Source organism: Misgurnus anguillicaudatus, chromosome 19 (assembly GCF_027580225.2).
Source record: "Misgurnus anguillicaudatus chromosome 19, ASM2758022v2, whole genome shotgun sequence".
Lineage (NCBI taxonomy): Eukaryota > Metazoa > Chordata > Actinopteri > Cypriniformes > Cobitidae > Misgurnus > Misgurnus anguillicaudatus.
Genome location: NC_073355.2, coordinates 3391567 through 3408049, shown reverse-complemented (window position 1 = coordinate 3408049; position 16483 = coordinate 3391567). Strand labels below are relative to the sequence as shown.

Genomic DNA, 16483 nt, shown 5'->3' with positions numbered 1-16483 from the left:
TTCTTCTGAAATAGTATTGCTACCCCTCCACTAACATTACTCTTATGACTCAGTAAAATGTGTCCTTCCCATTCCCTTCTCCATTCTATTTCATTAACACAGTCACTATGAGTTTCCTGTGCCAACATAACATCAATTTTTTTTCTCTAATTAATTGAAAGAGCTTTGTTCTTTTGTGAACGTCTCTTGCACCATTTAGATTTAAAGTACCTACTTTAATTTCAGTCATTATAGTAAAAAGATATGTCCAAACAAACCAATAACCAAGCAACCAAAACATAAGAAAAAGAAATGAATCATGCCACTTCAAATTCCTCATTGAGCATATTTAGTTTGATTTTATGCACTATTTTCTTTAACCGAAATCTCTCTTGATCCGTAAAACCACCATCACCTGTCTCTCTCATCAATACTTGAGCAGAGTCCAAGAATTTTTGTCTATCAGGGAAAAACTCCTCTACTTTTACCCCTTTCATACCTTTAGTAGTCTGTAAAAAAAGTTTTATTTTGTCTAGGGTGTAAGCAGTTCTCTCTGACCTTCTTACTGCAGTAGATTTTATAGAATCCGAAGACTCACTCCCACTTCCATGTACTGATTCATCAGCACCACTACTGTCAGAATTAACTTCAACTTCAATCTTACTATCAGTAGTTTTTTTTTCACTTTTTTCTTTCTTCCTTTATTACTTGTCTTTCTTTTTAGTGCAGGAGCTTTACATTTTTTTTCATCTTCTGCCATATACATCTTCCTCACCGGATTCTACTACATCAACTACACTTTCTTTCTCTGCTAGGACATTCTGCTTTTCATTTTCTATAGCATTTAAATGTGTATTTATAGTAGTGTTTACATTCTCATTACCACTAGTACTGGCCTCCATTTCTATTGCATCAACAACACAATTATTTTCCACAACGGGCACATTTTCAGACTTTTGTGCATTTACATTCTCATTAACACTAGTACTTGCCTCCATTGTTAATGCATCAACAACACAATTATTTTCCCCAATAGGTACATTTTCAGACTTTTGTGCTTCATCACCCTCAACATTCAATGCTACGTTCACTGTTTGCATTGCCTTCTCTGGACAAGCTCTGATAATGTGTCCCTCTCTCCCACAACCAAAGCATCTCATAATGCCAGATGTCGCAAAGATCACATAATCAAAACCATCCACTTTGAATTTCATAACTAAATTCAGTTCCTCATTTACGTTATTCAGAATCATGTAAACATGCCTCCGGAACGACACAACATGCTTTAAACGGGGAGAAGTACATCTTAACGGAACTTTTTTCATTTTTGACATTATCTTTCCATGCCTTGACAGTTCCCTTTCCAAAATCTCGTCCTTAATAAATGGAGGTACATTTGACAAAGTTACTCTTTTTGCTGGTTGCGCAAGAGGCACAACCGGAGTGAAAGTTTCATTAATCACAATGCCGCTAGCTACGGCTAAGTTAACTTTATCAATGCTATCCAGAAACACCACAATAGCACTGTTCATCCGGGAAGCAGATACAATGCTCTCAAAACCAACCACTTCTGCTACCGATAAACTGCATTGCTCCACTGAACATTGTGTTTCAGTGAGCACTTTAATACCGTGCCGTCTGCTCAGTTCATCTAAAACTGACAGCGCCGGTTCCGCCATTCCGGCAATCTCGCCGGCGCGGACGACCGCGCTTTTAAACTTAAAGTCTTCCCTAACACAATACTAATCCGACTAAACCATAGATAGAACAGCAGGTATAAGGAAAATTAGAAAAAGCCAGAAAAACTCACACACACTCCAGCGTGTCCACACTCACTCAGACGCCAACTTCCACGCTCACTCCGCACATGCGCAACAGAGAGAGAGAGAGAGAGAGAGAGAGAGCAAGATTGCAGACACAGATAGTTAAGGTGGAACTGGTATATTTGGGAATTATCTATAAGCAATATTTTTTAACATTTATTCACATATAAAGATTATATATATACAAATATAATGTCTAAAATGGCTACATTTTAAATAGTTTTACTTTGCTTGGAGGTCCCCTTGACATCAATATTGGATGTTCAGACCACGTCATAAAAAGACTTCATAAAAACTTTCATTCTGGTTCCTCATGGGACGTCGAAATTACGTCTTTTTAAGACGCATTGCTCAGTGGGGAGGTGTCGCCCAGCCTGCAGCTCTACAAAAGTCTGTAAGCGAGGAACCGCGAGCCAATGCCCAATATGATGCCACACTGCGTGTAGAGTGAGCACGTAACTTAAACGGGCAAGGCATGTCTTGCTTTTGGTATGCAAGGGCTATAGTATCCACAATCCAATAGGACATCCTGTGCTTGGTGACAGCTTTCCCTTTCAGTTGACCACCGTAACAGACAAAGAGCTGATCTGAGGTCCTAAAGCTTTGCATTCTGTCTATATACACACATAGTGCAGAAACAGAGCACAACAAAGCCATGGCCATGGAACTTTGGGCACATAGCCGGGCCTGGGTCTCAGTGTTACGCTGGATAACTGAAGGCACGAATCGTCGACCGAAAATGCATGAAGGTCCCCTATCCTCTTAACAGAAGCCAATGTGAGGAGAGTTAGAGTTTTCATTGTGAGAAATTTAACCCTCTGGAGTCTAAGGGGTTTTTAGGGCCTTGGGGACGTTTTGACATGCACTGACATTTGTGCTTTTTTCAGTTGCTTAAAAACATATTAATGGCAAAATTAATGGTTCTCCTCGGGACTCGGTCATGAACCCAATGCTGAAGCGGTCTCATATGGAGCAGCCCAAACGGTGTCACAGCCGCTGCTGCTGCCATATGCCCCAGGAGCTTCTGAAATTGTTTCAGTGGTACTGCGCTCTTGTTCTTGAACATATTCAGGCAAGTCAGTATTAACTGTACACGTGCAACTGTTAGACGTGCTGTCAAATCGACCGAGTCCCGTTCCATCCCGAGAAAACAGATCCTCTGCATGGGGCAAAGTTTGCTCTTTTCCCAGTTGACCGGAAGACCCAAACAAGTGAGGGGTTTGAGAGTTAAGTCTCTGTGATCGCACAGCATCTGACGTGATTGAGCTATTTTGAGCCAATCGTCTAGATACGCGAGAAAGCCCCCTCCACTACTTTGGTGAATACATGGGGCGAGAGAGAGAGCCCGAATGGGAGGACTTTGTACTGGTATGCTCACCCCTTGAATGCAAAGCGGAGAAACGGCCTGTGTCGGAGGAGAATCGTTACGTGAAAGTATGCGTCCTTCAGGTCGATGGATGCGAACCAAACATTTGGACGAATGCATGGAAATATGCGTTTGGGCGTCAACATTTTGAAAAATGCCTCTTGTACTAATGTGAACAGGATAAATGGGAATAAGGCTTTTGTACAATGGTATAAAAATACAGTATGACATTTATTAAAAATACTAAAAACTCTAAGGGCCCTATCTTGCACCCAGCGCAATTGACTTTGTCAGTGACGCATGTATCATTCGTATTTTGCACCGGCGCACAGCGGGTTTTTCCCTCCACAGACGCACGTCGGCAAACTAGGGAATGAACTTGCGCTCCCTGGGCGGTTCAGCGCAAAAAAGGAGGCGCGTTCCGGCGCAAACCATCCCTGATGCTATTTTGCCGTTTCAAAAAACAATTGCGGCACTGACAAAAAAAAACTAGTCTAAAGTCAGTGGCGCGTTGCACGTGGTTCATTATGCTATTTTAAGGGCGCATGCTTGACCATAATGTATAGCGTGCACAACGCGCACACACTTTGCTTATCTAATCTACACAGATGCAACAATTATTTTTGCAAATCATAAATTGTTACAATAAAAATTGTGTGGCTGCGTTAAAAAATTCTCATGCAAATAACGATAAAAATATGTTCATAAGTTTGTTGTGTGGCTGTATTACGTTTATTTTATGTAAATAACAATGAAAATTTTTCATAAGAAACCTTAATGTATATGAACTTGATTTGTAAGTGTACTTTGGGGTTGGACCTTGCTTGCGTTTCTTGGGTCCGATTTCAAAGCCCCAAACCCTTTCAGCGGTGAGGGTGGACGCAGCGATGTCCTCTGCTGGCGTCAGGTCTTGTTTAGAGGCAGATCCACCTCCCGTTACACGGCGTGCCCGATTTATGCTGGCAAGCTTGGGATTCCCCCGTCTCCTGATATCATTGTAGCGGATGCCAGCTGATGAGACAATTGTGGCTATTTCCTCTCACGCCTGTTTAACCGACGCTGATTTGGGCGGGTTTCTCCTATCCCCATACAAAACAACTTCTCTGTCTTTGACTGCTCTTACAAGAACGTGGGTCTCCTCGGTTGTGAACCGCTCCTGGCGTGCGCCTGGTAAATCCGTCATAATAATAGCAACCCGCCATGGAATTTGCGCCCTTGCGTTTAAAGGGAATGTTGGATAGCGTTCTGATTGGTTTATTTGACGTTACGCCCAAACCACACCTATGAATAATGAACCTATTTCAGACCAACCCCTTATTGATTTGCGCCTGGCGCAAGACTTATTTCTCCCGCCGGAAAAATAGCAACAGCGCCCAAGATCCGCCCAAAAAGTCACTTGTGCTTTGCACTTGCGTTTCAGATCGTTAAAATAGGGCCCTAAATCTCTGAAGCATGTCCTGCTCTGCTCATATTTATAGAGAACTGTATTAAACTCCCACACTTCCCTGATCAACCATCATCTGGTAAAGTAAGGTGTCACGTATCAACAAGAGCCTTCATGTTTGCCTAGGTCTGGAGGAACAACACCCCTCACAATATGCTAAAATATAGAAAGCAAAAAGTAAAGAATGGAGAACACAAGCTGGTGAGACCAGTTTTAAAAGTCTTACCACAGAAATCTGTCATAAAAGCAGAGAAGATGTCTGACATCAAGTTGTCCACCTTGTCCAACTAAATCAAGAAAATAAAACAGGAAATGATAAAGCATTAGTCATATATTACCAATGTGAGATCTGTATTACAATCATAAGATGTTTGAGCTGTCAACCAAAAACAGTGCACTCTGACATATCATTGCCATTGTAATTTGTTTTTGGTATAAAGGTATGTGTAACGTGTAGTGGACAGAGGATGAAGGAGACGGGAAGGAAGACAGAACTAGACTGTAACTGTATGTCTGTATTTGTCCTAAATATCCCAATACAACTAAATATCCCAATACAAATAAAAATAATCTGACAATGGGGTAAGAAAACAAATCTTAAATAAGTTTAGTTTTTCTTAAACACTTCAAGAAAACACATTTTTTCTTAAACAGTTTGAGCCAACTCAATAAACTTTATATAAATGTTTGATTAGTTTTTAATATAAACACACACTGCAAGACAGGAAGGGACCACGAACTACTTAATATTTAAATGCAATATTCCTCCAAATGTATGCACAGATATGTAAGAAGTGTTTTTCATGATATACTTTAACAAGTGTTTAAAAATTAAGTCAGAGAGATGTTGTTTTTTTAAGATTGTTGATAAATAACAGCTGTGAATGATCACAAAGCACTTAAGCAGCTACGTCGTAGGAAAATAAGTGAACAGTGTCCTAATGTCAAGTGAGCTAGGGTCCTAACCAGTGCCCAAACCTGCACAATATACTGATTCATGACCTCGAGATCTAGGGAGCTGATTGAAACACAGCCCTCTTCTCATTATACATGCTTCCTTGAAACATTATCAGGAAACATAACATCAGTTTTCATTGTTATGCTTACGATACCCAGCTTTACAATTCCTCAGAACCTGGCAAAACCTGTTTTCTAGGCTAACAGACTGAATCAACAATATGAGAAAGTGCATGGCAAAAAATGTTCTTCTCCTTATCCCCATTAAGAAAGATGTACTGATTATAAAAACCAAAAATCATCAAACTAAATATGGCAGAATAAATCTCTATATATTTATTGTGCCGTTGTTCCTTTACGGACATTGTGTTCACAAAATTCTGGTATTTTAATATCCCTAAAATAACAAAATCATCTCAAGTTGGTAGATCTTTTTTCTTCCTAGTCCCTAAGCTGTGGAATGAGCTTTCCAGCAATGTTTTGGGATTTAGACAAACTCAATCAGTTTAAGTCTAAAGTAGAGACACCTAATTCACCTCCTACACTCTAAAAAAAGGTTCCTTGAGGTTCTATATAGAACCGTGGGGTTCTATAGTTGGCCAATAGAACCTTTTACTAAAAAAGGGTTCCATATAGAACCCTTGGAAGGCAATTCACGTTTTGTGACTGAAGTGTAAACTAAAGATTACACAATAATTGCAGACCTACACAACTCATTCACAAACCTTTTTGTGTCAACAGGCTGTGGTCAAATAAAGAGAGAGTTAACAAATAGGCTATTAATATTTAGTGTATGATTTATTTCCTGTGAGCTTTCTTATGCAAGTTGGTACATTAGCATGAAACTTACAGTGCAGTTTGTGTTTTTGGTGAATTACCAGGTATATTGAACCATTTGGGGGTTCCATATATGAAGCGGGTGATAGAACCATTTCTGGTTCGATATAGAACCATTTTTTTAAGAGTGTATACATACTTATGCCGTAATAGTAAGCTTGACCGGAACAGCACACACAAATTCATTATATAGGGTGACCATATTTCAGTTGGGCAGTGGGGCCGGAAGCAGACAGACACCTGCAATGGTGACAATATTGTCTATTTTACCTGGACTCACAAATAGTACCAGGGGCGATTCTAAATAATATTTATATTATGGAGGCTCAGCACCCAATAAGGGTGTGATTACAATATATATAAATAGTTTGACACTATGATAGGATTTTATACCAGCCTAGCAATTGTGCAAAGTGCACCTATTTCATTGCTAAAAAACGTTATTTTGTGTATTTGGTATAATACAATGTGTTTGCGTGGTTTATAGTTACCATGTTTAAAATATTAAGTCACAATGCAATGCTAACAGGAATTAACTTACAGGCTGTGAGTCCAAGCGACAGGAATTATGATAATTTGCCTAAAATACATGTGTTTGTTCTATTCCAAGAAAAGACATTTATGTTGGGGATGATAACTTGCGTCATTGTTTACTTTGGGGTATGTAACTTTGGAATATCATTAACATGTAGTAATGCACATGATGTACAAACACACACTCACGCACACACACACTCATACTTTCGCTGGAGATAAACTAGGTTTAAGTGTCTGTATTTCTGCCAGATCACATTATACAATATAACCTGTTTTCATATTAAAGTACTACACAGACTTTATCTATCAGTTAATGCACATCCAAAAAGAGGAGGAAAAACAGGATGTATGGTCACCCTACATTACACTGTATGTCTGTGTGCCTTTAAAGCGACACCATGTAATTTTTCAACTATAATAAATTTTCAAGACCCCTGTGATAGTACATCGACTTTAAATAGGTTGAATGACATGTCTATCATAGTCTGACAGGGTCTGTATCGCTTTTACTCATACTTTAAAGGTCACATATGGTAACAAATTAAATTTTGTGGCTTTTTCATGATAACTGAGGTCTAGGGGCTATGTAAGTACCATATAAGTTTCAAAACAGTGATTTAAGAGTCAAATTCACACAGCCTGCTTGAAGTAGCTGTGAGTTAAAACGGTTCGTTTGCCTTCAGTCTCCACCCCGAGCACTGTCCACCGTCCACTGCCCCACCCCCTTGTTGCTAAACAAACTACGAAGTTATGTCACACCACGTGAGAAAATGCTGTTCAATTGTTGGATGCCAGGAAACTAAATCATTGCAAAGGCTTCTGAAAAACATTAATATACGAGAACGGCTAATATTCATTTAATTAGAAATTCCTCAACTAGTTCGACTTTAGCCGTCTGCTCTAAACATTTCACAAGTGACTGCTTCAGTGTGGCAGTTCAATGCTGGTTTCTCCAGGAAAGATGTTGCAGTCCGTACTTTGTTGAATCTGACCTTAAATCCACAACCCGTAAGTAAACACATATTATGCCAAAACGACCTGTTTTTAGCAGAGCTCCTGAAAGAGGAGCTGTAAAAAATATATAGAAATTGTTTTTGGTACTTAAACAGCAAATATATATTCTTAAGGACATCATAACCTAAAATAAAACTCTAGAAAGCCTAAAAATATGTGACCTTTAAAACTTAGGGTTTCGGATAGTAACCAGAGCACAAAAAAACCTACAAAATTTGACTGCTTTACGGCATACGTCACTTCCTCCACACAATTTGTTTTTAACATGAATTTTACTGAAGGAGTGTAGAGAGCAACTTCTATTATGTGACTCTGTGGCACCGTGTTAGTGTCACGGACACGGGCGACCCGGGTTTGATTCCCCTTTAAGGCAATTTTTTATTTAAACTCACGATCTTGATTCATACATAAATGCGGTCTTCTTTATAAATGACGGCGATTATCTTGCATATAGTGCCCTGTATTCAGATGCTGCATTCACGTGTTCATGTATTTACCTTTCTTTTACTGTCTATGGTATTTACATTACAATCCAGGATGCTATAGCTGTCAAACTTGCTCAAACTCACAGAGTGTAAAACCAATCCCTATTCATTCACCAATCAAATCCGAGCGTTTCTCTCTTCCTCATTTGCTGCGTTTCGCTGTCACTCGCGTGACGTATTACAAAGCGGCAGACCTAAACACATCGGTTTACTTTGATTTGGAGCAACAATTTTCACACAAAAGAGAGGAAAAACGAGCGCCATTGCGGAAAATGCTGGTGGCGAGGGAGAGAGAGACGATGCAACAATATTTATTTCGAAAAAGGCAAGGAAATACTTCTGGTCGTTTCTCAATTGGAAGGCTGCAGCCTCCGGAGGTCAAATATGCAGGCTGCATACATCATCAAGCCTGGTTTAGTAAGGTAAACTGAGCATTCGCAAGTCATAAGCATACTGCAATAATTTACGATTAACTAAGTATAATAGTCAACTTTATAATTGTTCATATTCTGAAATAAGACAGTCTTGATGACGTATGCAGCTTAGAAATACGACATCCGGAGGCTGCAACTTCAGATTGAGAAATGGCTTCTGCCATGAGTTCCTCATCAGAAAGTTGTAACATGACAGCGTTTCTCCCTGATGTCTCAAAATGTTGATCGTTTAGCGGTTTATATGTTTAGTTTTTAGTTTAGTTTTAAGGTTGGCCAGATCTTTTCCTTTGCGACAGTGCTGTGGCGCTTGTGGCCTCTAGGGGCGCTAGGCGTGAAAAATACATGTCTAACGCCCCCTAGTGGCCAAAAAGTTCCGCGGTGTGCCTTTAACATTACATGTGAGCAGCCTCTACGCCAGGGGTGTCCAATACGTCTATCGCAATCGACCAGTCGATCGCAAAGGCAAAGCCGGTAGATCGCACATAAGTTAACTGTATATGATGCTCCATGAGCATCGGAAACCAGAGGGCGAAATAGGCATTATGAGAGGGGCCAATCACACCAAAAGCGGTTATGGCAGTTGCAGGCACCTTTTTTGAATGATATTCTATGGACAGGGAGCGTTTGCGCGTTGTTTAAGCTATGTTTATGCGCGCTGAGCGCCTTGCGGTTTTTGCCGCCGGCCGCAGCACGCGCCTTTGAAGGAACGCTGAGAGCAGAGACAGGGCTCGACGTCCTTCCCGTCTTTCCATTGTCCAATCGAATGAGGGGAGAGGCGGGCCTTACGGTGTGTTAAGAGAAGTTTACAGTTGCTTTGAAGAACCAGACTCCACTCGCTCACTCTCTCAAGGTCTTCTGCTAATATGACAGTTAACAGCAAAAGAGCGCTCACGCTTCAATATTTGATTGACAAGACAGCTGACTCGGTGGTTGCCTAGCAATAGAAAGCTGCGTTGCACTGCTCTTCTTTTTAAGAAAGGCTTCTGATACTGTTGTCTTTTTCTAGTTTGTTTCACTAAACTGCATCTCCGCTATTTTAAGCCGTACTTGACATGTACTCAATTACTTTTTTAGCTCCTCAAAAAGAATGGAGTAGCCTAATGGGGACAGCCTTAAATTCAATGTAGAGATATAGAGTATAGAGACAGAGCGCAGTTATGCAAATTTAAAAACCACGCCCACCGGGGGGGAACGCAATCCAACGTCTCCATTGACTTTGTATTGCGAGAAGCCGCCTCCTTGTCATTTCTGGCTTCACTTTATTCTCCTTAAAGGCTGGGTTTTACGGCTCGACAGCTTATAAAAACTTATTTCTGGGTTCTTTGGCTTGTTAGCTGTACATATTGTCACACAGCAGCTTTTAGGCATTATTCAGTTTTTTGTTATAAGCCAGAAATGACAAGGAGGCGTCCTCTCGCAATACAAAGTCAATGGAGACGATTGGATTGCTTTCCCCCCCGGTGGGCGTGGTTTTCAGGTTATGACGCGCTGCGCTCTGTCTCTATTGTCCTAATACGCTTTTAAATTGTCATTAAAAAAATTTAACTGTGTCTTTTAGCAGGTAGATCTTGTCGGCTTTATCATTTTAAAAGTAGATCACCACACAAAAAAGTCTGGACACCCCTGCTCTACGCTAATAGCACCTTGTTTCTGTTTCTCTGTCTCGTCCTCAGTTCCCCGAGGACATCTGAGACAGACAGGCTCAGTTCCAGTTTGGTGTGGTGCTCATCCCACCACCCGATGCCTATCCTCATCCTGCCAGATTGATGACTGCCCACAGAAAACTGACCACTTCCTTTAACGGAAGTGGTTAAATTCTATTATACCACGGGCCTGTTGAATGCTGAGAAATGTTCAACGGAGATTGATTATTTTACTTAACCGCACACCTAACTTGTCAAATGTCTTAAAAAGGCACCAGAGCAATGTTTGTGATAACCATGGTCTAAGAGGAATAATTGACTTCGGTCCTTTGAATTATTCTAAAATAATGCACATCCAAGGTGTAAATGGCACTCCGCTTCACAACGTGCCACATTACCACCTTGGATGTGCATTATTTTCTTATAAGTCAATGGCCTGTCGCCAATTATTCCTTACTTATATAGTATCAGGACTTGACATTAACCTTTGCTCACAAGCCAAAGCAGCTAGTTGTTTTTCAAAGTTACTAGCCACTCAGCATTTTCACTGGCCAATAATTTTGTAGCTGGTAAAATACATTTTATATAATTAAACTTTGGCATCCTAAAATGACTTTAATTTGAGTAATTGTACTCGATTTAGCTAGATTTGATGCAGATTGACTTTTAAATGCAGACTGACCACCCAAATTAAGACTACATTATTTAGCTGGTAATATCAGTATAAATCATATCACAAATTTAGGTGCATGAAAAACATGCTGGCATAAATAGATTAACTTCTAATGAATATATTAAAAGTGGAGGGGGTGTAGAAGGTTAACTGAAAAGAAACACAAAACCCCTAGACAAACACTTTAAATATTTATGAACAACAGCAGTAAATTTTATGTGTCAGGAATTAGCAGGAAACTAACCCAAGCGCAGAAGACAGAAAAAAACAGGAAAACAAAAGCCCACGATGGGTCAAACAAGACTTATAAATAAATGACAGGTTACACACTAAACTGACACAAAACTGGACTAAACAAAAACATGTAACACTGAACTAGACTTAGACTGGAAAAATTTTACTCAGTTCTCACAGGGAACAGCACAAAACGAACCAGTACAGGACACCAAACACAAGGACTATAAATAAGGAGAACTAATGAGGGCAACATGTGAAAATCAAAACAGGTAAGGGAGTGGCTAAAAAGTGACGAGACAAAGGAAATACGTTGTTAGCATCCACAATACAGACCACGCATTCCCCACACAAAACATTGTACTGTCAGAACCCTGCCATACTGGACTAAATTTTAAAACAAGACAAGGTTCCGGCAGGATCCTGACAATATACTTGATCGTGATTTCTGTTAAAAGTTATTTAAGACTTTTAATGGCAAATGTTGAGAGGGCATTATTATTGCACAAAGTAGCCTACATTAAAATGATGCACGAACCCTCCACTGGTGGGTTTCCTTTGATTTCAGACAAAACTGGGATGTGTGCATTCAGGTATATGCTATGAATTTCTCTCCGCTCTTGCCCAGAGAGTGTGCACGCACTTTGAATCTCTTCAATCTCTTTCCCGAAGTGTACGTGTGTGCGCTCAGACTGCGTCCCGTGCATTTGCAAAACCATCAGATCTCGAGCTCTCTCTGGTAAAAAGGTGGCGCTTTGGTCCGCAACACGAACCACCGCTGATCGTGCGTGGTCATGGCGCATTGTTTATAATTTCGAATAACTTTTAAGAAAACTACAATAAAAAATATATTCAACCAGCCAAAGTGGCTAGTGGGATTGGCTGTCTTACCCGCCACAGCCGAAATCTACCCGCATTTGGCGGGTGTTAATGTCAAGCCCTGTATATTACTATATTCTATATACCAGGGGTCTTCAACTAAAATTGGTGGAAGTCCAGTAAATGAACCCTCCGCACCAGCCGAGGTCCGGACATGTACTGCACGTAAAAACATAAATTGACAGCTTTCGCAAGACTAAAGAAATCAGTGTAAATATTTGTTTTACTAAAAATATAGTGTTATCAAGTATATTGAATAATTTTTCTTCATATGTATAAGCATAAATAATCCTTCACAAAATGGATTTCATGTTAATGCTGTTCTGTTACTGTATGTCCTTTCAGTTGCTTGGTACAAAATATGTAAATTTATCCAGTAACAATGTCTGACAAAAATATGAAGGTAACAGTGCAAAATGCATTCATCTCTAAATCTTCAAAACACACATTCATTTCCACATAACAACTTAAAAGGAAAATGAAAGTGCTCATTTCTGCTAAAATGAGATTAACAATCACAATCAATGAACACAAACCTCTCTGGCTTAATCAAATCATATCACATGTTACCTTCATTCTCATTTATTGTCTGTACTTAACTAAATGTAATGTTGAACACTCTCTTCTGTGCTTCAAGTTGCACTGGTAAAAGTGCGGGAAAAAAACTTAATTTGTAGTGTTCCTTCAAGTCTATAGAAATGTAAATAAGCTCAAATGAAAAATAAATAAAATAGGCTCAACTAAGTTGAACCTAAAGACGAAAGCATAAAGTCCTAGTTAAAAAAAAACAATGTTTATTGATCATTCTTGACATGTATTTACCTTTGATAATGTTAAGTGTTGAGAATGCTGACTCGCAAGTATACGCAAGTATAGCCAAAAATGCAGCATCCATGCACTCCTTTACTATTTCCCATCTATAAAGGGTTTGTTATGCTTTCCTAAAATCCACTGTATTTTCAGTGAACACTCATAGACGACTCGTCATAACTCGTTGTTGGGCAGTGAGTGAGAGAGGACCCGTGTGGGTCGCTCATACTGGGCTATTAGTTCATTTATTTTTTTGCACCCTTACCTCGGACCATAGGGTAAGTTTCTTCAAAGTGTCTATGTTTAGTTTCGTAATGGTGTTTAATGTCCCCACTTTTGACAACCGCCACAGACCCGCGAGCAGATGAGGCTCTCTGCTTTCTTTCCTGCACACCTGTCTGTGACAGTTCGCGCTGGCGCCGCACTCGAAGCGCTACTGGGCTGACCATATATGTGCCTGATATAAATTGGATTTTATAATAACGTTAAATAGCGTTTACTATTTATGTAGTTTATTGTGTTAAAAGTCTTTGCGGTCCGGATGGACCCATCTCGCGGTCCGGACTCAGACCAGAGTCCGCCAGTTGGGGACCCCTGCTATATACTGTAGCATATATTTAGGATAGTATATACAAAATATGTACAACCTACAATATAGTACTGTAACAGCAATGTGAGTTATACCTGCAATCGGTAACACTGTAACGTGTCAGATGAAAACTGACCCTTGCAGCTAAGCCTGATTTTCTCACAGATGTTTACATGTCTCCTCAAAGGAGTTTTTTTTTCACCCCTTGACCGCTGTCGCTTTGTTGGCTTGCTTATTGAAAGACTGCTGACATCAGCTTAACTTTGGACATTCTTTTGTACATCACATTAATACTGTTTTTATTACTATGGTCCAGTTACAATATTACATATATCACTACTTTAGTAACATTATTGTATTATTACCTCATACTCTTAAATACATCCATGTACTCAATTCTGGACAAGATTCAAAGATATAGTTTGGATTTGTAGTATTATTTAGTGCAGAATTCTATTGGTAACAAATTTAAACCAGTATATCATGCATGCAGGTTTGGGTACTGGTAAGGACCCTAGCTCACTTGACATTGGGACACTATTGACTACAAGCAAATCTCTCCCAACTGAGCTACAGAAACACTTTGCTATAGTTACATAACACTCATTGATTACATTAGTGTCTCCAGTAGCTGTCCCGCTGAACATTACAATCAAACACGATTGTCCCTCTAATTAACAAGCAGCACATTTTTACATTGAAATCTGGTCAGATGTGGCATGTCTTGTATCCTGCTTGTCTCAATGTCTGGGGAGGAACCTGAAAGCTAAAGCCAAAGTTTATTTTTAAATGAAGTCTAGAGTAAAGACTCATCTCTTTAACCATGCATTCACCTAATTCAGCTACTAAACATTCTTATTTTCTAAAGTGAACTGCTAATCTAGCATGAGAAAGTAGGACTTCCATCTGCAGCCAACATCTGAGCTCAGCAGTGCATTCACATCAAAAACTGACCAGTAGACCTCATAGAAACATAGAAACTCCATCAGCCCAGATCAAAATTAAATAATTCTATCAAACCACAACCCAAACCCATGTTTATTATTTAAGGTTATTTCATAATTTACCCATCCTTGTGCTGTTACTATTTTTTGTGTTGAAGACAAAAGTTTAGAAGAACAATTGTGTTGCTGCCTACAGACATTATAATGAAAGGGGTCATAAGAAACCTTTGTTGAAGAAAAGCCTGAAAATTCTATTCATTATTCATTAAAATGATTCCCCCCATTCTGCAGGCAAACAGGCTTGGGAACAACATGAGCTTTGGGACAAGGAAACAGCTCCTCGTTTGTTTGTTTATATACACACTGATCACACACTACATATATTCAAGAACAATTTGTACATCTAAAATGTGCACTGTACATTGACACTAGGGCTGTTTGATTCCGGATTCCAAGAATCGATTCCACTGTTACTTTCGATTCTTTTTTATACCCGCACCGTGTCGAATATTGTCGCGTCTTACAGTGCCACACAGCGAGAAGCCATCTAATGTTACACCAGGCGTTACAAAGCGACAGTTACAAATCCATTTCCTTCCTATTAGACTTATTGCGAGTGCTGCTTGGTCATAAATATAATGAGGCATTTACTTCAAGGATTTGTCACGTCGTGCTTTCTGTGTCAGGTGTAGACAGTAGACACAGTGTAAAGACTAGGAATATGTTCACCATATGCGGTAGATTCTATTTACACACACACACACACACACACACACACACACACACACACACACACACACACACACACACACTGGTTTCCATGTTTTGTGGGGACATTCCATAGACGTAATGCATTTTATACCGTACAAACTCTATATTTTATTCCCCTAACCTACCCCATTCCCTATCACAGAAACCCTTCTGATACTTCACATTTCAAGAAACATCATTCCGTTTGATTTATAAGCTTGTTTCCTCATGGGGGCATCAAAATGTCCCCACAAGGTCACAAAAACACTGGTATTTTAATCTTTGTGGGGACAATTGGTCCCCACAACGTGATAATTACCAGGTACACACACACACACACACACACACACAGGTATACATACACTTATGTATGTGGATTTTTTTACATTTGTGGTACATATATTTCATCCAGTGTCATAAAACTATAGCTAAAATCCCTGTTAAATTCTAAAAGCATCTTGTTCAGGAACAGACTCATGCACACTTTACACGTACATTTTAGTTCTTTACACATATAAACTTAAATAACACCAGACTACTGATGTTGACCTTGGACGCATTCTTCTTCGTGTAAGTGTTATTTATTGTTTTTGTTGATAGGGTTATACTTCTTGTCCTAAACTACAACGAGTAAGATCAAACCCCCCCAGCAACTGATTTTAAATATTTTATTGGGTCAGTCGTTGCGCTGATTTGCCTACACACGACTAGATCCATTTATTTAGTCTAAACTTCATTTCTTTACAGGTGACGTGATTGTGTTGACAAATGAAATCGGCTTCAGGCCGTGGTTTGTAAAAAATCTTAAAGAGGAGTCCAACCTTTGGAATCAATTCTCAATTCCTAACGCCTCGGAATTGATTCTTTGTGGAATCGATTCCCAGCCCTAATTGACACCTAGTACATTGATTAAATATAAATCCAATTCAACAGTGGAGTGATATAACATAATACTACTACTTAATATGACTGCAATGACTAAAATAATAAAATGGATAAAAATACATGGGTCATTGGAATAATGTACCTACAGTACTCTATGCCTACATTTCTGCATAACGTACAGTACAATTACTTTGCTGCTG

The 16483-nt window shown here is 39.5% G+C and overlaps 2 long non-coding RNA genes across 2 annotated transcripts in view; one reads left to right on the top strand and one right to left on the bottom strand.

Annotated features, from left to right (window-relative positions):
- Positions 1 to 16483, bottom strand: part of LOC141350960 (uncharacterized) — a 167620-nt gene that overhangs the window by 81739 nt on the left and 69398 nt on the right. Inside the window, exon 2 of the long non-coding RNA XR_012359068.1 lies at positions 4839 to 4899. This is a non-coding gene — a long non-coding RNA (uncharacterized lncRNA). The remainder of the gene's footprint in view (positions 1 to 4838; positions 4900 to 16483) is intronic.
- The window catches only part of LOC141350961 (uncharacterized), a 55428-nt gene that overhangs the window by 29495 nt on the left and 9450 nt on the right, over positions 1 to 16483 (top strand). The gene's annotated exons all lie outside the window — the stretch shown is intronic.